Genomic DNA, 24,381 nt, shown 5'->3' with positions numbered 1-24,381 from the left:
TACTATAGATATAATAAATAAAAAAGTTTTTTTCACTTATTAACAGTCTTATTATTCTGTTTATAACAATATAGAAGCTGTAGTCAACATAACTAAAATCTAAATCAAATCTTTTGAACTTATTTTAAGTACTTATTAAAAGTACTTTTAAGAAAGTTTTAACTCATTTGTTTATTCAAATAAGTTTATCGTTGCATATCTATATAAATTTCGTAACTACATTTATTCATAACTTAATATTAGTTTCAGATTCAAATAAAATATTTTAGAATGCTTCTACGCAGTTCAGCTTTGCGAAGCTTAAAAAGTATTGTTAACTGCAAACAAATTACTAAGCCAACAAACTTGCAAAAGAAAGTAGCATTTACCGTTGGTTTAAATGCAGCTGCTTTTTCAGTTAACCACGTGAAAAACGAATCAGTTGAAGAACTTTTCGAAACGGTAATTTGTTTAGTAGTCATATACTTAAACGAATGAATGTAGTTTTGAATTATTTTGAATAAATTTAATGATCATACCTAACTCTAATACAGTCTAGTGGTTGAAACCAGTTTGGTATTGACTAAACAATTTAAATTAAAGTTTTTTTCTTAAAAAACTTTAATTTAAACTTCTTTATATTTTGAAAAAGTTTTTATTTTATTTATCAAGTTAACAACTTAACAAGATTTTATGAAAAAATTTAGTTTTGTTTAAAAGGGTTTAAGTGGTGTGTGGCTGCGATTTCTTTATTTGATTTTGTATAACTTCTAAAATAACTAAAAAATATTTTTATACACTGAGGCGCATGAAACTTATGAAGCCCGCGAGCTCTATTTTAAATTTAACTTTGACTCGGCCCGAAAAAGATAACCTGAAGCCTAGAATTACTTTTAACCTACACTAGATAATCTCAAGTTGAAAAAAAACCTTAGATTATAATTACTGCGAAATCGAAACTTATTCCAAGTAATTTTGGTCTGCGATAAAGAGTAAAAAACACAACTACGGTTGCAGCCCGCAAATATTTTTACTTTCTAAATTTGGTTGGCTAACACCAATTGCATACCAGAAACCTGATAGACTTAATTAGTTTTTTATGACTTTGTTTTTTATACATGTCAAGAAAGTTAAGTAGCGACGCGTTTAGTTTTTGTTAAGGGGTGCAGAAAGAATAAAAAATTAACTAATATCTAGCTGGGTAAAAATACTACACTTACAATAAGTCGTCTGTAAAAAAAAATAATTTAAAGAGAAAAACTTAATTTTTTTGCAGTTTATAAATAGTTTTTTGAGTGGAGTATCCGCTTAAATGCTTTTCACAACGCAATGCACTTGATTTTCATTTATGAGTTTAAAAAAAAAACATACTGAGTTTATGATTAGTTATAAATTTCAAGTTGTATACCGTTTTATATAAAAACTACAAAAATTTTTTTTGAAAAAAAAAGTTCTATAAATAACTCGAAACATTTGTTTTAAAGTTGTATATAAAAACTTAAATTGACCAAAATATAAATAAATTTTCAGAAAATTTTTATCACTAAACTGTGCATTTTCAGGTGTACATGAGTTTTTGGTAAATCGAAATGTTCCTTACGTTTTTTTCGACTGTTTTACTGATTTTTCGTTACTGTTTTATACTGTAAAGAACTGGTTAATCAGAAAAAAATCAAAGACAATCGTTTTACCGAAGAGAAAAAGAAGCTGCAAAATGTGATCAGTGATTTAGAAATGATCGGACATTTTTTATTTGCCTTGATATACTTGATGTTTTGTTTTTGCTATAAATTAAAGTTTTATGTCATTAAAAAGTTTTTAAAGCTGCAAAACATTGTTTGCAAGATGTTTGATTTAAACGTATGTTTAAATACTGTATAAAGTATCAAAGCCGAAGAATAAAGTTAAGATACATAAAAGTTTCTAATTGTGTGTGTGACATATTTCTAAAACTAATTTTGACATTTCTTTTATTTAAGGATTTAAAAAATTTACTTAACGCTATAAACACAATTAGCGTTCATTAATTAAATAACTTTTGTATTATTTAGAAGAAGAGCCTTGAAATAAAAATTTTGTATGTAAATTTATTTATTTTTTATTTTTGGCGATTAGACTATTGGTACTTCAAACTATATAAAGCAAGAATTGTTAAAATTCTATTTAATCAAATTGTTTTTAATTATAACAGTTTCTATACTCACACAATAAATGTCCGTATTGCTACAACTTTAGAATTACAGACTTTTTAAAACAGTTTAAAGTATTTTTTTGTTACGTTAGCTAAGCGCTAACCGAAATAAGAATTAAGATTAATTGCGTCAAAACAATTTTCACACAAAAATATATTAATTTGTATACTGTATAAAATACAAGTATTTGAAGTCAAACTAATGTTTAAAGCAGTAAAAAAGAGACCTGACACTGTAAAACTATAAATTTTTCTCGTTATTTTCGTCAGTAGTCGAAAAGCAATAAGTAAAAAGAAAACTTTGACTAGTAACTTTAACAATAAACAAGCCTTTAATACTAACAAAATTAATTGCACATTGAACAATATAATACTTACGATCAAAGTTATTTTAACATAATAATAGTAACAAATAAATCAACACTATGATAAACACTTTTGCCTACAAAAAGTAGGTATTTTATTTAAAACACAGTTAGCCTCTAACAAAAGTAGGTCGAAAATGTTATAAAAACTCTTTAATATTCTAAATTCAACCAAAGAAAAACTTTTAGCAATTTTTTTTATTAGTCACTAAATGCTCAGTAGTTGAAGACCTTTTTGCGACATTCAAAATATTCACAGTAGTTTTTTTTTTAATCAACTCGAAAATTATCCACCCATGTAAGTATATGATCCCTTATCCCTTTTCTTAAGCTGTCTTGTCGGTACACCAATATAAATATTCAAACATTAAATATATTTATAGTAAATTTGGGTCAAACTTGAAAATTAATAAATAAGTAAACTTATTTTATAAAAAAGAAAATTTCAATTAATTTCTAGTAAACCAAATTTAACTTATTAACATTGAAATATCCTTATAATTATTAACATATTATCTTGCATATCGGCTGTTATAATTTCAATGTAATATGTTGTCTAAGTCAGGGTTACTCAAAATGGGCAGACTTTAGTAAGTTGGAGGCAATAATTAGTAAATGGGCGAAAGGGGAGAGCGATTTGAAAAGTTTGGGCGAATTTAGATTTTTCAAACTTACACTAGATAGTCTAGAGTTGCAGATAAAGAGCAAAAAACAAAGGTCTTAGGTGTATTTTAAATGGTAGTCTTGTTAGAGGGGCAATAGCCTTCTTAATTTCTTTAAAGGGGGCAATTCGAAAAAAAGGTTTGGGAAACCCTGGTGTAAGGTTTAAAAAATGTGATTTCTAAAACGTCTAATTATTTGTAGTTTTTAGTTACAAGTTACAGTAAATATGTAAAGCAATTTTACATGAAAACATTTTGAAATTTTAAAATTTTTTTAGTAAACTTAGTTATGATTAGTAGTGATGTAAACTTACCTAAAATTAGCAGTGATTTACATGATCGACAATTTAGGATTTATTCGTTTTTTCAAAACTAAATCTGGCTGATTCAGTAAACTTGAAATTAATCAATAATTTTTAATGAGACTGAAAATTATTTTTCATGTAAGTTAGAAATAAATGTTATGTTATAACTAAAAATTTTAAAGCAATTAAAATTCATATAATTCAATCATAAAAATATCACGGAGTCATTTTAAAGTTTATTTATTAGTAAAAAAGTGTTAACAAACTTATATACATTGAACATTTTGTTTATTTTGCTAACAATACTATTGTAGTGAGCACGTAAATATTAAAAATGTTATAAAATATTGTAACACAAGCTTAATTATATTTTTTGAATATTGGACAAATTATTTTAAAGGAAGTTTTTAAAGTTAAATACACTAAAAATCTTAAACTAGATATGCAATGTAAATTATTAGAAAAGACCAGAGTTCAGTAAACTGCGGCCCGTAAGTAAAATCGGCCCGCGAGTCAGATGTTTCTAAAAATTTATTAAACTTAGCAATTTGTAACGAAATGTAAAAATTTCAAGTAGTAATTGCAACTGCGATCTGCAATTTTTTATTCTTAAAAATTTCCCCGCGACCACCAAATGCCTGCTTACCTTTAGTTTTCGCAAGAAAAATAAAATAAAGAGGTTTATTAATATTGTGTTTGATTAAAAATCGATGTTACTAAAAAAGAGCAATATTAATATAAGAAATGTCTTGAAATAAAAACTATTATCAAATAAAAGTTTGATTTAACTTTACATTGTCATTAGCGGTGCCTATCAAACAAACTGTTTCCTATTACAATTAACTATGCGATTTTATCAAGTTTATTTTTAGAAACAATTTACTACTACAACTTACAGTGCAAACTGCATGCTACTTTGCTTTACAAAATAAAAAAGTACTCATAAAAAGACTACAACGAAATATACAAAGTTTAATAACAGCTGTTGACGCTAAAAGCTATCCGTGGTATGCGGCTCGATAACCCAAAGGTTTTAATTAGGTTCTAGGACTAAATATTATGAGCGCCGTTTTTTTCGTTGTTCAATATACAATAGGTTGTTATAAGCAGTTATTAGAGATTAGGTATGTTAGACAATTTAAATCTAAAATAGGGAATTAAACAACTAAGCAGTTAAATTTGATTGTTTGTCATATAGTTTAGTTAAAAGTACAAAATGATATATTTAATGATATAAAGTATTTATAATCTTTTATAGGTCACTATTGAAAAATGTTTCAAAAGAAAATTCAGTTAGTATAACCAAAAATTTAACAAACCTCATAAGCTGTGTATTAAATTTTAAGTAGCTAAATGATTTACATTTATTTTGTTTTGAATTTTTAACACCTTAAAAATAAACTGTTTTGGTTTTTGTTTATAATATTTTATACCGACGTATAATTGCAAGCTAACTTCACATCTGTAATTTTAGTGCACGTAAAACCTCTTGGTTAAAGCTGTTTTTGAAATAAATGAGTTTGTTTAAAATAAACTTTATATTTTTTAGATCCATATTTTGAAAGTTGTGATTTCATTAAATTATTTTAGAATAATTTTTTATCTTTGGTAAATATACTCTTGATAGTCGTTTGCATATCAAAATAAGATTTTTTGAGTTTTTTTCAAGCCAGCACTTTTATAGGTACAGCTATTTTAAATCTAGCGGTTCTAAAGTTTTTTTTTTGCGTTTAATTTGCTTTAAATGAAATAATTGTAGTCTAAATGAAGAAAATAAAAGCGATTACGTATGTTAGATTTACAAATGATATAACAGCTGCTATTTTTTACATCCGTGCTTCAATATTTTTTTTTTACTTCAAACTGATTTACAGAAAAAGCTTACAAAGCATACTTGCTGAAACAAATTGCTTTATTTACTCGAGCTTTGAATAAATAAATACAAAGCTTGTAGTACTCTAGTGCTCAACTACAATAGCAAATTTAATAACATAGAATGTAATTAGTCTAAAACAAAATAAGGTGTAAAATAGGAATCAGCAAACTGCGACCCACTGGCATGTGTTTTGTTTAAATGGTATACGGCCCGAAAAAGTGTAAATGTTTCTCGTTTTATATATATTTTTTTAAGCTCTGTTATTTAAATTATTTCAATGTAATTCCCTGATATTATTTAAATATCATTAAAAGTTTTTAATGCTTAGGCTTTAAACTATGAAAAAATACAATTTGGCATTTCCTAAGCTGAGAGATTTAGCGCTAAATTAGCAGCTAGTAAGGTTATACCTTCCAAGTAGTTCTGTATATTGGTTTGATTGAGTTATTGATGAGAAAATTTTATAAATATGTTACATAAAATAGTATGAAACTTTTAATACATTTGTGTACAGTAATAAGCTAAAATGAAAATTTTTCTTTCACGTTAAGTTTAATACTTTGTGTTATACATAAGTTTTTATTATATTTATATTGTGTTCATTACTATATTAGATATTTTTACTAAAGCCTGTTTTTTCAATTCTTTTAAAAACACAAGCTAACTCCAGCTAATTTATATTCACACAGAATATTTAACTTTAGGCTTAAAAAAGTTGGAATTCCGGATTCTCTTAAACTTTAAGAGCAATTAAAAATATTTATATTTGCTGTACTACCTTGCACTTTAAAATATATAATTTTCAATAAAATATTACAAAACAAATTTTTCTAACAATTAGTTCAAACATAAAGTCATTCTTGTTGGTCTATTCTGTTTTTCCACCCTTTGTAAGGGTTTAAAGTAACATAAAACTGTTTATAAATAACAAAAAAATAAATTTTAAAAATCAACAGAAATATAAGCTCTTTTATTTTAATGTTATGCTATTCTTTTTTTTTCTATTTTTTCTTGGATTTCCATTCATGACTCCATAACTTCAAAATAAATTTTTTAGATCTTATAAGCTGCAAGGACCTTACTCAGGGCTGACATAAAACCTGGAAACCAAATAAACCTGAAAAAACCTGGAATTTGACGATTAAAGTTAAAAGCCTGAAATAAACAGGAATTTTTACAAAATTGAAAAAAAAACTTGCAAAACCTGTAGTTTTTGACAATTTTAACATGTCAAATAGTAAAATTTCTATTTGACATAAAAAATTGATAGAAAAGTTTCGTCATCATCCTTATTGTTTTTGAACACATTTAAAGTAGCTTTATAGTAACTTTTTAATGTTTTATACTTTTTACCACAGTTTCACACCTTTAACTTATTTTTGCCAACTTTGCTCACTGTTCTCATTTTCGCTAGGATAGATATTGGGCCCAAGTAAATTGTCTTTTTGAAGTAAATTGTCCATTTATTAGTAATTTTGAACTTCCTTGTTTGATGAAGAAGTTCTTTATCAAATTTTGATTTTTTTTTGATAAAAACCATTTTACTATTACTACGCATATCACTGTATTTTTTACTCTTTTTTTTCTTTTCTTTTCCTGCATGATTTTAAGCTTTTAGTCATTGTATCTAAATTCTACTAAAATCATTTACCATCTGCAATTTTACATATTTTCATGGTCTTAGCTCTTTTGTAAGAAGCTTTTTGAATTTTTTAACATTTGATTTATCTAACTCTAACAGTGTTTTTACACAGGATTCCAAATATCCTGGAAAAACCTTGAATTTAATAATTTATGCTAAAAAACTGGAAAAACCTGGAATTTAAGGAATTAATAAAAAACCTGTAATTTTGAACAAATATCGTTTATAAAACCTGGAAATCTAAACAATTTGTTTTCATGTTAAGAAGAAATTGACACCAAAAATCTACCATATAGATAAAAGTCATTTGTAATCATCAAAATAGAAAACACATCTTTACAATATCTCTTCAAATTTTTTTACTATTGAACACATTATTTTACCTTAAACTTTACTTAAATATTAAAATAGATAGACCCAAAAATGTATAGTTTGAAACCTTGAAGAAATTTTAAAAACCTGGAGAAAACTTGTTAAAAACATTTGGCAACCATGTCTAGTTTTATAATGTTCAGAGTTGTCACACTCTTAAGATAATCAGGATATTTTAAAACTTATCACAGTCTCAGGATAAAACAGGATCATATGAGTTTTTAAAAACTCAGGATAATTCGGGTTAGTTTTAAGTTTTATAAAAAACCCAGGATACCTTTTTAAGATTTTTGATAAATTTTAATTGATTTAGTTTAATATTATGTTATTTTATAGCCTATTTTGTTAAAGATATGTGGCATTTATTGATTTTGTCTAGTTAAAAAAAAAATTGAAAAACTCAGCATGACTAGACTTGTTAATTGTCACTCAGGAAGTATTTTTGACCCAAAAAGTGATACGCTGAGTTTCATAAATGAGAAAACTTTACTTGCTTTTATAAAATTTAAAAAATGATTTTTTAATTACTTAATTATGAAGTCATGCATTTCTAGATTAAATATATCTCTGTGTTTGATGATTTTTTTTTCAATTTATGAAAAGCTATTGTAACTTTAAACTTTTGATCTATAATAAAACGAATTGTTGCTTTGATTTATAGGACAAAATATTAGTTCTGCTTTATACAAGTTCTGTTTTTTTACTGATAGTATTTTATTATTAAATATAATTTATTCAACAATTGTCGATTCAAGCTAATGCCGTTAAGCTACATATATATATATATATATGTAAAGTAACAAAATTTTGACTTGATTAAAAAAAAATTACTGCCTACAAAAAACTGTTTTTGATTATTTATAAGACTTTATTATAAAACATATTTAAAGTAGCAATACAGGATAATATCAATATTTTAAAACATTTAAGACCTTAAATATATGTTTGTACTAAAACTGAACTAAATAACTTGTACTTTAAAAAACCTGGAAGACCGTTAAAAAACTTGAAAACTTAAAAATCTTCTGAAAACCCTTAAAAAAAATCACTCAAACGTGTTGGTAAATAACTGCATTGTACAAGGTAGTATTTCAAAGCAGGCCATCCATCAAAACAACTAGATTTTTAAAAACTTAAAAAATACTAAGCAAGATTAGTACTTTTTAATTTTAAAAGCTTTTATTTAGTTTTATAACACATAAAGGATATATTGAACGAAGTAAAACGTAATTTAAAAATAAATAGTGGCAATATGAAGTGTTAGTTTGTAAACCCTGCTAATCAACATTTAAAATATATGGTTTTTACACAAAGATATAACATCTTAATGTTTATGAAAAATAGCAGAAACAACACTGGTTGTTGGCCCAAAATATCTTATTTGGAATTACACCTCTTAAGTTGGTGCATTGCCTGAGTTTTTCAGAATGCCCTCACCTGTTGTTGTGCTTTCCATTGAAACTAAACAAATGATATTTCACAATACATTAACATAAAAATATGTAAATAAACATGAAAGTGCGTTGACTAGGTATTTCTAGTAGACATGTATATGTGGTACAAGTGCTGTCATCTAAACATGTAAAGTAGGGTTTCCCAAAGTAGGTTATATCGACCCCTGGGGGCGGTTTTAGTAAGTCGGGGCGATAAGCAGTAAAGGGGCAGAATAGGGGCGATTTCAAAATTCTGAACAGTCACAAAATTTTACTTTCTATCTCGCTATTTTACTAATTTTAGTTTGCTATTAAGTACTTGACCCTGAAGTAAAATTTGAACAAAAAAGTCCATTTTATTTACGTAAAATATAGAAAAAACAAATAAGTACTTATGACTCATGTTTTCAGATAATTTACATATTTTTATTCATTCATTTCTTATTTAACAACTCATAGACAATTTCATAACCAGAAATAAATGCTAGTTAGGATCATAAATGGTTTGCATAAACAAATGTTATCTATTATTGACTATCACCTCATGATATTTTCGATTGATTTTAAAAAGGCACTTAGTTAGACTAAAAAATTAAACCATACAAGGTTACCACTTTACCTCTAAACCTAAAAAACCTGGAATTTGAAAGTTTATTTTAAAAAAATCTTGAAAACCTGGAACTTGATAACATTTTTAAAACCTGGAAAACCCTAGAATTTTCAAGAATTTTAATAGACTAAGTAGTAAAATTTCGATTTGACACAAAAAATCTATCATATAGATAAATATGTTTACACTAAAAAAAATTTTAATCTAGCTTTCAATACCTTTTTAATGTTTTTTTACTATTTAACACAGTTTTTAACCTTATACTAAACTTTTTATTAAAAAAAATATTATTTTTATTAAGAAATAGACCTAAAAATGAATACTTTTCAAAACCTGGAGATGATTTCGAAAATCTGGGAAATTAAAAAGATAAATGAGTGGCAACCCTGACTATATTAAAGTTAATTTTACAATAGAATAAAAAGTTTTTGTAATTAGCTGAGACATATTTTGTAAGTTTTGTTTTGAACCAATTTTTTTTTGAGCTTGCAATACTAAATAAAAAAGGGATCTTTTAAATATCATGTACTCACATATTTATTACTAATAGATTGTAAATAAATCCTATCAGATGATAATTATTAGTTGTCTGGTTATAGAAACAAGATTAAAATGTAACACACTCATGATACTCAGGATAACTTAGCTAATTTGAAAAAAAATAAATCAGGCCAACAGAAATTAGATAGAGTTTATTACTTGATCACTCAGCCTAGTTTTTGTCACAACGAGTGGCAATGTTATTAAACTGTAAAATAATACATAAACCCTTAGTATTATCTTTTCCATTTTAGACATAAATTCAAATTAAATATTCAATTAATTTATAGAAGAGCAGTTAGGACTCTTATTTATAGTTTCATAGTTAAGCTAATAATTTACAGTTTCTTTTTCTACAACTAAAAATTTAACTAGTTGTAGAAACTAATCTTTATTAATAATAGTAATGCTTATGAATTTATTCTTTCATAACTTTATTTTACAAACTAAGTTTCGGTCAAATACCTCGTCAGTGCTTAAATAAATCTAAAAGATTATGTTACAATTATGGATAGTATTTAAACACTTAAATAAAAGCAATTTTTTACTCTATTTTTTTAATATAACAAATTAAATTTTAATATTAAGATTGAATTTATAGTAAAGTTTAAATTTAAGTTAAGATTTAAAATCACTAAACAACAAGAATAATAAGCTTTTTATTATTATTATTGTTGTTTTTTTGATTTTTAAACTTAAGTAAAAATTAAACTTTACCATATATAAATCTAATTACAAAGTTTAATTTGTTTTGTTTTTAAATAAAAGTTTGTTTTAACTAAATTTTTTTAAAAAGCATTCAAGCAAAATTTAAAATTTTCATAGCTATTTAAAGTACAAAATTGTTTAAATTTTCATTATTTATGTCACAATCGAAATACCTACATTAAAATGTATCTCAACATAAACTCACTTAGTACTACTAACTACATTTTACTTAAAATGTTTATTTTGATATTTAACTAGAAGAAAAAGGAAAACTACAAACAGTTTTTATTGTTATTCTTGTTGCTATATTTATTTTTTAAACTAAACTAAAATTTAAACTTTACCATAAATTCAATGTTAATATTAAAATTTAATTTGTTTTATTAAAAAATAATGAATAAAAACGTGTTTTTATTTACTTGTTTAAATGTTATTTCACATGACTTTTACAAATCTTTTTAGATTTGTTTAAGCACTGAAGAAGTTTTTGATCGAAAATTACTTAAATTAGTTAAGTCATAAAAGAATTAATTCTCCTCTAGTAGTTGACATCGCTTTGTTTTTTTTCCAAAAATCAAAACATTTAATAGTTATGCTTATAAAAGTAATTTTAAAGTTCTTTAAATTAGTATATTACAAAGTAAAAAAAAATTATGCAGATAATTTTTTGTATCAAAAAAAAAGTCCTGTTTCATTTTATTAATTATTTTATATATATAGTCGTGCACCAGACGTAAATAGGTATCCGTGGTTTGCGACTCGATAACCGAAAGGTTTTGAGCTCTTTTTATGTCGTTCAATAAACTATATATATACATAGAAAATAAGGTGATTATTTAAAATTGATTCCTTTCTACAGAGCCCACTTAAAGGGCTTTTAGATAAATTATTAGAAAATTGCAATTTTAAAAACACCAAAACATATGTTTTATAAAGACAAAAAAAGGGTGTCTTTAAATTTTCACTTAGAATAAAAAAAATTAAATAGTTTTTTTAATAGAATTTTTATTTTAAATTGAACCAACTGAAGATTAAAGAAAATATATATAGATAAATATACATCAAATTATTGTTTAGATTTCATAAATTTCAGCTACTTATTGTACTAATTTTGACTGTTTAACTAAAGTGAATTCAGATTATATCAAATTCAGTTTAGTTTAAACATTTTTTGAAAAAATCAAAGTAGTTTTCTTTTAGATTTTCAATCAACTTGGGTTAATCAAGTTTTCAATATCTTGTAATTTTGTATTTAAGGATATAGGGGGGATGGTAAAACACTTTTTTTTGTGAAATTAACTATGCTTTTTAACTATGCTACCAGTTTTTTTTTAACTATAAAAAAAAACTAAAAAAATCATAAACATAGTAGTAACAGAACTCAACCTTTATGCCTATTATGCAAAAACCCATCAGTAATGAAACTATTAAACTACCACGGCTCAAAGATTGTCTTAAAAGATTTCATTCAGAACATTCTAATAAAAGTGTAGAGTTTTTCAAAAAACGTTGAGATAATAAAAAAAAACAGTGTAAAATCACAAACATGTTCAAGCATTTAGTATTGAAGATGGACAATTAGGTTCTTATTATATGTCTCTAATAGTTGCTAAACAAGGACTGTATCACACCGATGGGGAAATAAACGTTTATTTTTGTTTTTAAAACATTTCTGGAAAAAATTATTCATTATAAAATAAAAACCCCAGTAGTGTTTTACGTTCTATTCCTCAAAATGACAACACTGTGAAAAGACGTATAGATTAAATGTAGTACATTAATAAATGTAAATGAATAAGAATGTGTTGAACAAAAGTTAGTCCGAATGATGTGCAATAATTTTTTTTTCGATGCTGGTTGACAAGTCCACATTTACGGGGAATAAATGTCTTTTTCTTGTTACCAATCCTTAAATAGTTGGTGATTTAACATATGAAGAACAAAATAATTCCATTTTGTGGAAACGCTTAGCACCGAAAGGCTTGTTTTTAAAAAAATCAAAAAATATTTTGATGATTACATGTCAGACTTATATGGTAAGTACAACGATCTTAACAAAACTTTACAAAAAGTAAACAAAAAGTAAAAACTTAAACCTTGTAAATATCAGAAATAAGATAACTAGTTGCAGAAACCAACTTGAACTGTATGGTTTAGTTAAAATTTTAGATGGGTAATGTACGGTCGGTTCAGATTCAGTAAAATTTCGGCCCACTAAGTAACTTGAAAACTACTTGTTCCAAACAAATAAAACTTATTTTTTTATTATTAATATTTTAAAATAAGCTTTCAATTTGGTTTTTAGTTCACAACAGTACTTCCTAGACCACAATATTACTAAATCATTTTATTACAATTTTGCTTGAGTTTTTTTTGTTAATTTTTTACATGCTAGTTTTTTTAAATTATGCATCCTGCATGTGCATTTTATTACCAAGTCTACACTAGAAGGGGTTTTTAGTAAATATGACCTGTTGACTACAAAAGTTGTCCAATAATAACGTAAAGAATTCATTACTTTCAAAACAATTCACATTTAAACGGAATTGATTACAGATTACACAAGGCTTTTTAATAATTAAGTATTTTAATACAATACACTTGGCTTATAAGAAAATTACTGTAAACTATTTTCTCAAGCCCTGTAAATTACTTTTAACACAGCCCAAAAGTGCGTGCATAAGAAATACCAGACTAAATTACATTTCAAACACAATTTTTAAGCTCAAAAAAGCGTACTTGAGAAAAAAAACTTTTTAACATCATGGGATTTTACTAAAATACCTCATCTATTTTTTAAAGCTAACTTTAGTATACACAATTTTTAGTTTATACTTTTTAACATTTTTTTTCATGGTTTAGTTCAGGGGTCGGCAAACTGCGGCCCTTGAAGAGTAAATCTGTGGCCTGCGAGCACGTTTATTTTTTTAATGGAATGCGGCCTTCGAAAAAAAACTCTCGTTTTAAGTCCCTATATGATATTTTTGTAACAATTAAAAAACTTTCGGCTTTGGCTTAAAAGTGTGAATATACAAATTAGAATTTGATCAGTGTTTTTTCCCAGTTTAATAACTTTCTTTATACAATAGCAACCTATGATCTGAAAATGAAGTGTCGAAAAAAACTTAACCTCAGTTAGTTGTTTGACATTACTTATTAAATAAAAAAAAAAAATTTTTTTTTCAATTGTGTGCAAAAAATAATTAAGGTAATTAATTAAACTTTCACTTCCTTACAGATTACGTATTTCGTTTAGTTTTTGAAATATATCTTATATTTATGTTTATTTATTTTATAGATAGTTTTTAATAAGCTGTGTTTGAGTGTACACAAAAATTTTCAAGATATTAAGAAATAACATTTTTTTTAAGGATTTAAAAAAAAATTGATTTTTATAGAAGTTTTATTTGCACTATAAATTAATTGTTAAACATTAATGTACATAGATGCTCATTTTTAAACCAGTTTTTTATTTAATACTTAAATTAAATTAAGTGTAGTTCAAACATAGTTTTCTATTATAATATTTCTACATATAATATCTAAGTGTGGACAGACATATTTTAATCAGTTTATACGACATAACTTAAAATAATTTTCGTTCAGTATTTTTTTTCGTTTTTCAAACAATTCTTTCAGCGAATGTAAACAATTTCTAATCGGTTTATACTAATACACACAGATGCTCCTTATTGGAACTACCTGTCTAGTACAACCTGGATCTAGAGATGGTAATTTTGTTATTCTGTTTTTTTTAATCAAAATAGTTCAAATTTAACCAAATAAAAAATTTAACATTGCCACTTGGTTGTAAGGTAAACGTGTGAAATATGTTTTGTTCAACTCACAGTTTTAGTTTTTCTTGTAGTATATATTAAACTTTAAGCCTTACAGCTGCTATGATTTGAAAAATTATTTATATCATTTTATACATATAAGTGTGAACAATCAGGGTTGCCCAAAAACCTTGAACTTTGGCAAAACTTCGAGTTCGACAATTTAAGCTAGAACATCTGGAAAAACTCAAAAATGAGAAATTCAAAAAATCCCTAAATTTTGAATAAAATGAATAGCTACTTAAATTTTCTTATCTTTAACATCCCTTGTATGTAATCAAATTTATATAGTTTTGCAGTGTAATGTTCTTTTATTGTATTAACCTTGTACAGAAACTGTTATGGTCAATATTAAATACACAGTAATTAATTAAAATGTCATTTAGTCACAATTTAGGCATTTTATTTAACATGTGGTTTGTATCTAAGTTTCTCTTATAAATGTTTTAACATTAAGTGTTATATTCAAATGCACACAAAAACACTTAAAATCACATTACAATAAATAAGGTTTATTCATTTTGGTTTTGACAAATTTAATGCATAAAGAAGTTTTCTGAGTACTTTACTGAGTACTATAAATTTATCCCTATGCACATCAATGTACAGAGAAGCTCATTTTCAAACCTCATTTTTAATGTTACTTAAGTTAGTAAAAACACATCCAATAAATATTTTTCGACAAACAGCATTTTTTGTATCAGTGCTCTTATCTTAACAGATAGATTAAAGTCTTAATTTGATTTATGCGGCTTTATAATTTCTAGACATTTCCTAAACACAACTTTTTAGTATCATTTGAATAGATATACAAAAGTTGTTACTACCGAAAACATAAGTTATTTAAATAAGTTATCAATTCTAAAAAGTCTCTCCTTTTTAGTAATTTCTTTTGCTAATTCATTATTGCTTAATAATTTTTTTTGATCAGTCCGTAATTAATTAAGATAACCATTCGCTTTGTTGTAAATTGACTTAAGCTCTTTTTTTTTTGTTTCGAGCAATAACTCCTAATAAATATTTTATTCTTATAGTTCCTCTTTATTTTGCACTACTTTATATGCAGATAAAGCAATAGATAATTGGTACAATGTTTAATAAAAAATAAGTTTCTATTTCATTAATGGGTTAATATTTTTTTTTACTTTTGTTAAACATAATAATCAAATTAAACTGTTCATTAAAGCTGACTTATTATAAAAATTTTTTTGCTATATGTATTTATTTCCTTGTTAATAAAATACGTTATTTCTTTATTTCGTAAACTTTATTTAAAACAGGGTTGCCAAATAAACAGCGAAATTTGAAAATTTGAAAAATTCACATTAGGTTAAATCTGTAAAAAATCTCAGGTGTGTGTTAAACTTTAAATGAAATATATTAAATAAATCTAAGAATTCTTAGAACAGTTTTCACGTCTTTAGTGTAGTTTATTAATTGTTATTTTTACTAGTTTTTTAAAATATTATCAATTTTTTATACTTATGATATTTTAGTTAGGTGTTAAAGCTTCTTTAAAGCAAGTTTTTGATTTTCAAACTTTTAATAAACTTAGACTGGTATGATTTAGCCCAGATATGTTTGCATTTAAATTGGAGACCTTGTAAAAGACTTACTATTTAGTGATTTGGTAAATCATTCAAGCCTTAATTAAATTTAAAGGTTTGTTTTTAGTGTTTTTTAAATACAAGTAGGTCAAAAATTCATTTTGTTAGTTAATTACAAATTTATAAAGAGGAAAAGTTATTTATAACACATAGATTTTTTAAAACAGTTTGATTTTTTTATAAAAAGTGGTTAAAAATGTAAAATATTTATAACGTGGCTTATAGATGTTTTTCAAGCTCAGTTTGAGTTAGGTTGTAAGTAACGTAACAAAATATAAAGCTAACTTAATTAACATTTCAAGATAGTAAATAGTTTAGTAAGACTCGAGTATAATAGTCAATGTAATTTTTTTCCATTAAATATCTATAATCTAAGTAGTCATTTTATAAGTAGCTAAAATTCATTTAATAACAATAAAATGAACAAACGTTTTTTGTTAGTGTGACTAAATCTGAAACTAATAGATTATTTACTGACTCTAAAACTGCGGCCCTTGGAGAATTTTAAAACTTGAAATTCAACCCGCGAGCACCAACTGCCTGCCGACCCCTGGTTTAGTTGTTTGTAGCGTATTTCCTCTTGTACTCTATTTTTAATTGCAATAGTGGCAAATAAGGTAATAAAGTTAGACATGATGCTCTGTAGTATTGGGTTTTGCTAATCCATTAATGACTTTTCTATAAAACATTTTCGTACTTCTAGTTTTATCAATTAGAGATACTTATTTGTCTTTTCAGAGCTTACTCTAATTACTTATAGTTTTTTTACTTTCGAAGTATATGTTTATTTTATTTTTAACTAATGTTATTATACTTAGTTGTTAGAACTTTGTTTAGACCAGGGGTTGACAGACAATTGGTGCTCGCCTGCCAAATTTCAAGTTTCCACAATCTTTACAGGTTGCAGTTTTAGTTTTAGTGACATTTACATAATATTTTGGTTTTAGTTTTAGTCAAACGGGAGAAAATTTTTACTTTTAATCACTTTATTATTTTAAATAACGTTTAGCTACCCAGAGTTTAAATTCAAATTATAGATATTTATTGGAATAAGATCAACGTTGACTAATATACTTAATTTTTAATAAACTATGTACTTTCTTTAACTTTGAATAAGGCAAACTTTATATATTTTTTAGTTTTACATACTACCTAAATCTCTATAAAAACCGAGCATGAAAAAAAAAATTTGGGTCACTTTTATTCATTTATTATAATATAAACCACTTTTTCATATTTTTAAAAATATTTGAAAATAATGTTTGCGTCTTAAAAAGTTTTTACCCTTTAAAAAATTCAGTAGTTAATTAGCTAAATAAAACTTATACCTATTTGTATTTTAGAAAAACTAAATAAATTTCTGTAACATAACTAATGATCCAATACTTAAATAAAATACCATATTAGTAATTAATAACTGTATTACATGGTTGCCACTTTAAAAGCAAAAAAATTCTTTATTATATCAAACAAGCCTAAATTTATTAAATTTAAAAAAGCTATTAACTTTCTGTTTATCAAGCTTAAATACACAACTAAAATATCACCATTTTAAAAAATAGCGCAATGCTTAAGAAAACAAAAAAAAACAGTTATTAAACTTGACTTCAGTCAGAAAAAATGTCTGAGATTTCGAGTATTTGTTTAAAGTGCTCAAAATAAAAGTTTAAAACGCACCTGAAATTTTAAAAATGTCTTGAAGAGGTTTATCCTAGTTTTTTAAATTTTGAAACTAGCGTGTGTGTTTGGCAACCCTGCTTAAAATAAAGTTCAAAAAAAAAAAAAATAACGAAGTTCAATAACAGTGAGTTAAAATGAACCGAAAATTCTTTTAAAAAAATAGCCTAAGTCAGTTCAAACAAAGCACATGATTATTTTCAGTAACTACAGACTGGTCAAAAAAATTGTTGAGAAAAGTTATCAAGTGACAAAATTCATTACTAAAAAAAAGTTACCCTTTAGAATATCGGACTATTTTAAAGAATTTGTACTAGCAGTGCTAAAATATTTTTGTTTATATATTTAATGACAATAAGAAGTCGTGTTCAGGAAATGTCTGAAAATTATAAAGCCGCATAAACCAAATTAAGACTTAAATCAATCTGTTAAGATGAAATCACTGATACAACAAATATTGTTCGTCTGAGAATTTTTATAAGAGGTGTTTTTATTAACTTTGATATTTTAGAAGCATTTCTAGGTTTAGTTTAATGCAAAGCACAACAATAGTCGAAGACACTTTTAAATAAAGGTGCAAAATTGTCAAACTTCAAGGTTTTCAGGGTTTCAAGTTTTTTTAGCAGCACTGATTGTCCACACCTAAAAGTATACAAAGAATAAAAACAATGTTTCAAATTATATCAGCTTAAAGTTTTTAAACTTAACATATATCATAATAAAAACTGACATCGTTTATCGAATAAAATATAATTCATTAGTATAATTTGCCACTATTTAAAGCAAAAACGCCAGCTTGAGTGACCAAAGACTAGCCTGATATTTCAGTATACGAAAAGTAACTCAAACCGAAAACTAGAAAAAAAATAAATTAATCTGAGATTTTAATTCTTTAAATAGTCATATTCTGAGTGTGTGGTAATGTTTAGTTGTTTATTTGCTTAAATTTGAACTATTTTGATCAACAATATACAAACTTAATAAATTTACCATCACTAAATCTAGTTAGTATTAAAGAGGTAGTTCCAAAACACAGCAGCTGTGTAAATTAGTATGTAACGCATAGAAATTAACCTAGTTTGCAAAAAAAACATTATTTGTAAAAAAAAACTATATACCCTAGCAACATTATTAAACTTATGTCATATATTTTGTTTTATATGTCGTTGTAAACAGCTAGATATTACATGTAGAAGCAATAATCTTCGAAAATTATGCATATACATAACTTAATCTTACTAAATTATTAAATAAAAAGTGGTTCAGAATATGTGCCTCTTTTTACATTTGTGTTAATAAAAAATAAATTTAAAGTGAACAGAAAACTTCTAAAAAATTTAAAAATGTTAAAACAAAAATAAAACAAACTTTATCTTTTATTATTACGTTATTTTAATTATTTTTGTGAACTCTTAAGTATAAATTTTAGTAATAAAACATCTATAAAATAAATTAAGGAATAAAAATAATACCTAAACTGTAAAGAAATGAAATCGTAGTTAGTTTCTGTTCATTACTTTTGTACTAAATGGAAAATATTTAAACTTAATTTTTTATTCAATAGGTATTATATAAATAACTTACTAAATCGAAGCACTCTTAACACTCTTTTTTCAAATAATAACTTACTTTTGTAAGAAGAAAGTTATTATGGAACTGAGAAAGTAAACCCTGATGGAACGCTAATCTGTCTTTTTCACATCGTAAACTAAAGCAGTAAAGTCTTTTATTTATTTTTATAATGTTTTACAGAAACTTAAAATGAGATTAAACAAATTAAACCTAACTTCGAAAAATTTTTACTTCAAAATATATTTTTGCTCAGCGGACCACATTTACATGCTTGAAGACCGCAAATTTTTCTTTAGCGGGCCGCAATACTTTCAAAAAATAACGTTCTTGCAGGCCGCAGATTTATCCTTTAATGGGCTGCAGTTTGCCAATCCCTGGTTTAGACAGAATTGCCAAACACTCAGGCTTACAGGAAATTTTAGATGAAATCGAACTAGTTTAAATCTGTTTTAAATTTTTAGAACTTAGGCTAGTCCTGATATGTTTCATGAAGCTCATGCTATAGTTTTTATATTAAAGTATTTTATTTCTACAAACTGTGTTTTGATTAGGTCCTTTTGATATTAATTTGGTTTTTATTAGTTGTTTTGCATGATAAACATTATGTTTTCCGTTTTTCTTAATATATTAAATTTTTATTTTTTCATTAACTCATGCTAGCTTAATATAACTCAGACTAGCTTACAGCTTTTAAGGCTAGCTTTTTTTGTCTCAAAGAGTGGCAACTCTGGTAATTGATTGGTTATAAATTTAAAATGTTTAAAAATTTCAAAAGGAAATGTAACGTTTCTGAAAAGCATTGGTTTAATTTTAACCATTAAAATTCCAAAGCCTGTATAGAAATCAGTGTATTAAAACTCAGAATATATATTTGATAAACGTTCCTACCACATTAACAAGTTTACACTTTTTAAAATACTCGACCTTATCAAAATTTCTACAGATTTAAGCCTTACTTCATGTAAAATAATTGAAAAAAAAAAAACTAAATTAATTGCTTTCCAATAGTTCTGACTTTTCTCAAAGTTACCAATAATACTTGAAGCTACAATTTATTATCTCCCACAGTTAAGAGAGTTATCAACTCAAATACTTAGATATAATAGTTTTACGTTTTTGTAGCTATAATTTGTAATGTCTGTACTAAATAAATTTGGACTCGGTTCAGAATATCCAGATGAGCTGCAAAGTTCAGGAGATCAAAAAAACGCAGCGGATGCTGGAAAAACCAGCGCAGCAATCAACAGTGGTGTTGAAACTCGCAATGAAGACTCAAGTATTGGGGAGTTAACATTTGCGTTTGATAGGCTGGATTTGGAAAAAAAAGTTGTTGATAAACTGCTATCAACGTTTCACAGCGACAATTGTCTCTCAATAAGTCAGAAAGCTTTCAAAGAAAAAGCTACATCTATCAATAAAACCGCAGATTTGAAAATTTTAGTGGATAAAACTAGCTCTTGCTTTAGCCAGCACTATAAAAATGTACATGAGCTCAGAAAAGCAGTACTTCTCGAGTGTAATAAATGGGGACTCGGTTTAAAGTATTTAGAAGGATCGGAAAGCTTAGATGAGCATGAAAGTTCAGGATATTGGAAAAACGCAGCGGATGCTAAAAAAGCCAGCGCAGCAATCGGTGTTAGAATTCGCGATGAAAGCCAACGAATTGTGGAGTTAGAGCTTGCGTTGGAAGGTTTGAATCTGGTAGAAAAATTTCCTGATGTACATGTACCACTAGAATCGTTTATAAGCACCGAAGAAGGATTTGTTTTAGATTATTCGAAAGTATGTGAGAGTTCAGAAAAATCAGTAGAATCTGAAAGCTCAGGAGAACGGGAAAGTTCATTGGATGCTGAAAAAACCAGCGCAGCAAACAACAGTGATGTTGAAACTCGCGATGAAGACTCAAGTATTATGGAGCTTAACCTTGCATTGGTAAGGTTGAATATGGAAGAAAAAATTGTTGATAAATTGCTATCAACGTTTCACACTGACGATAATCTCTCAATAAGCCCTAGGGCTTTCAAAGAAGAAGCTACATCTACCAACACAGCCGCAGATGTAAAAGAGTTGGTGGAAAAAACAAGCTCTAGCTTTAGTGATTACTCTAAAAGTTTACAAAACTTAGGAAAGCAGTACTTCTCGAATTAAAAAAATTGGGACTCGGTTCAGAATATGCAGATGAGCATGTAAGTTCAGGAGATTGGGAAAACGCAGCGGATGCTGAAAAAGCCAGCGCCGCAAACAACAGTGGCGTTGAAACTAGCGATGAAAGCCAACGAATAGAGGGGTTAAAGTTTGCATTTGAAAGTTTGGATCTTGGAGAAAAATTTCCTGATGTAGATGTACCAATAACATCGTTTTTCAGCACCGAAGAAGGATTTGGTTTAGAAAATTCGAAAGTGTCTGAGAGTTCAGAAAAATCAGTGGAATGTGAAAAATCTGAAAGTTCAGGAGAACAGGAAAGTTCAGTAGATGCTGAGAGTTATGAACAATCAAAAAGTTTAGGAGAAACAAAAAACTCAATGAGTTCAGAGAACTCTGAAAATAGTGAGAGCATTTGAGATATCCAATTGTGAACCTTAATTTTCTCCTGTTGTTTAAAACGGTTTGCGTTTGGTCGTTAATAAACTGTAAAAAAAAAATTGTGTAACATGTTTAAATAGTATACTTTTTAATAAAGAAATTACGTAGTATTAATACTAATGCCAAATAAAAAAGTTAAAAAAGACAATTTTTTTTTCTAGATTGTAAAATGAAAAATAAGACAAATGTTATTTAATCTTTTAAATGAGATAAACTTGGTTTTTAGAGTAGCTACACTCGCATAAATCAACAAAATAATTGATTTTAATTTGTATATCGTTTTAAGTTTTTATGTGCTGGGCCTTTGTTAGTAAATTAAACGGTTGCACTTAGTTCATGTTAGCATATATATATATATAATATAAAATTTAATTAAAGTATATATATAAAACTATGTTATACGTCTACAATATATTATAAAGTTTTTGACATGTTAGTTATAAACATAACAAAGGTTATGCATTTTGAAAGACATTTAGCCATCTGAGTTATAAGCGTGTGGAAAACGGGAGTGAATTAGTTGCAATTGACATATACTAAAAAGGTTGCATAAAATGAGTTTGGGTCTACTTATACTGACTAACGTGGGCGTTAATTCTCTTAAATTATTTAGCTTTAGTCATTATTTAATTCTCCACTGCTGGGATAATGTCGAAAACACACGAAGAGACAATTTACCACGAAGGAAGACTTTTGTAAGAAGACACTCTTGTACGGGTTGAATATTGTTAATACACGGGTTAAACTTTTTTAATTTTTTAGTTTTTTTTTTTACTATTGCTGGTACCCTTACCCTTTGTTGATTTAATTTTTTTATCAATTTTTTTCCTCATTTAGTTTGTATATATATTTTTTAATATTACTATCACTCTCACCCCTTAACCTTGGTCAGTGTTTTTTTTTATCTGGTGCAAAATTGTCACTCGTGCAAAATTGACTATACGTGGAAAAACGATCCTTAACGCAAAATCTTCCCACAACTGAGTAAAAGATTGTTTTAGTCAATACTTACTTAAAAATGATTAATTAATATCTAAAAAAATTAAATGTTTTTTAATGATACTTGAACTAAATTTATGAATTAATATACTAATAGTGCCTAGAAAGCTAAAATTTTTTAAAAGTTAAATATAGTAAGAAAAATTAATCAATGTTATAAAAAGCAAAAGCTTAAAAATTAAGTTTTTGAAGGCTTCGATTAGTATTAATCTAGTTCAAGTAAAGCATTTATGTTAGGGTTAAATTGGAAATAGTAAAAACTAGTAAACTACTTAAAAAATACCTTCAGCATAAAGTATTTTGATATATCCCAATCAGGAAAATAGAGTGATCTACCTGATCTTTTACGTTAGTGATCTACCAGATCTTGCCGTTATTTGCTTGGACCCGGATCTGGCCGAATTCTTCTTTAAAATAAGATCCGAGTCTTAGCTGGGGTAGGAGTGTAAATGAACGAAGAGACACTTTTGCACGAAGGGTCAAATATGCACGAAGAAACTTTTACACAGATTAAGACCTTTTTAAACTATTATTTTATTATTTACATTAACTATTTATAATAACAATTTACTACCATTTTTAGCCTAACCTTTACCTCCTGTCGGTATTTTATTGTTATTTTATAACTTAATTTTAACTAATGTTTTTATTTTTTATTTTTTGATTAATAGTTTTTAATGGTTTTTTTTAACTATCACTGTTACTCTTAAACCTACCCTCGGTCAGTAACTTTTATTTTATCAATACTTTGGTTTTTCTAATATTAATATTTTGTTTTTACTATCACTGTACCCTTTACCCTATGTCATTAATTTAATTTTTGTATTTTTTTATTAATTTTTTTTTTCTTGTTACTTTTAATTGTTCTTTTTACTCTCGTGCAAATTTTAGCCTCCGTGCAAAAAAATCTTTGTTTTCTTCGAGCAAAAAGTCTTCGTGCAAAAATGTTGCTTCGGGCCTAAAATTTTTGACCTATTATTTTAGGTTTAATTTATTTTTTTAAATATTATATGTATCAATCTTCCCCTTGTTTTAATCCAAAACATATCAAGAGTTTTACCTGATAATTTTTTATTTTGCAACAAAAAAGTTAAAAATGCGCGAAATAAGTTTCTGCAGAATTGAAGTTAATTGTTAAACAGCGCATCAACTTTTAATAATGTTTATGTTTTTTATATTTTTCGTTTACACATAATACAGTTTTTTTTCACAGAATATTCTTTTTTTTAAGTCAAATTTCGAAACTTTATACAATTATAAAAGCTCACAAGTCACAACTTCCCGCGAAATTACTTACCCAATGATTTTAATCTATTCTGTAAAAATTGGTAAGATAATTAAATAAATTACATTGTTGATAGCTTACTTACTAAAATAATTACTATTATAGTAGCAGTTATACTATATTGATAAGTTTGTAATTA

This window comes from Thalia democratica, chromosome 1, assembly GCF_965202585.1.
Source record: "Thalia democratica chromosome 1, ktThaDemo2.hap1.1, whole genome shotgun sequence".
Classification (NCBI taxonomy): Eukaryota; Metazoa; Chordata; class Thaliacea; order Salpida; family Salpidae; genus Thalia; species Thalia democratica.
This window is presented reverse-complemented; position numbering follows the sequence as displayed.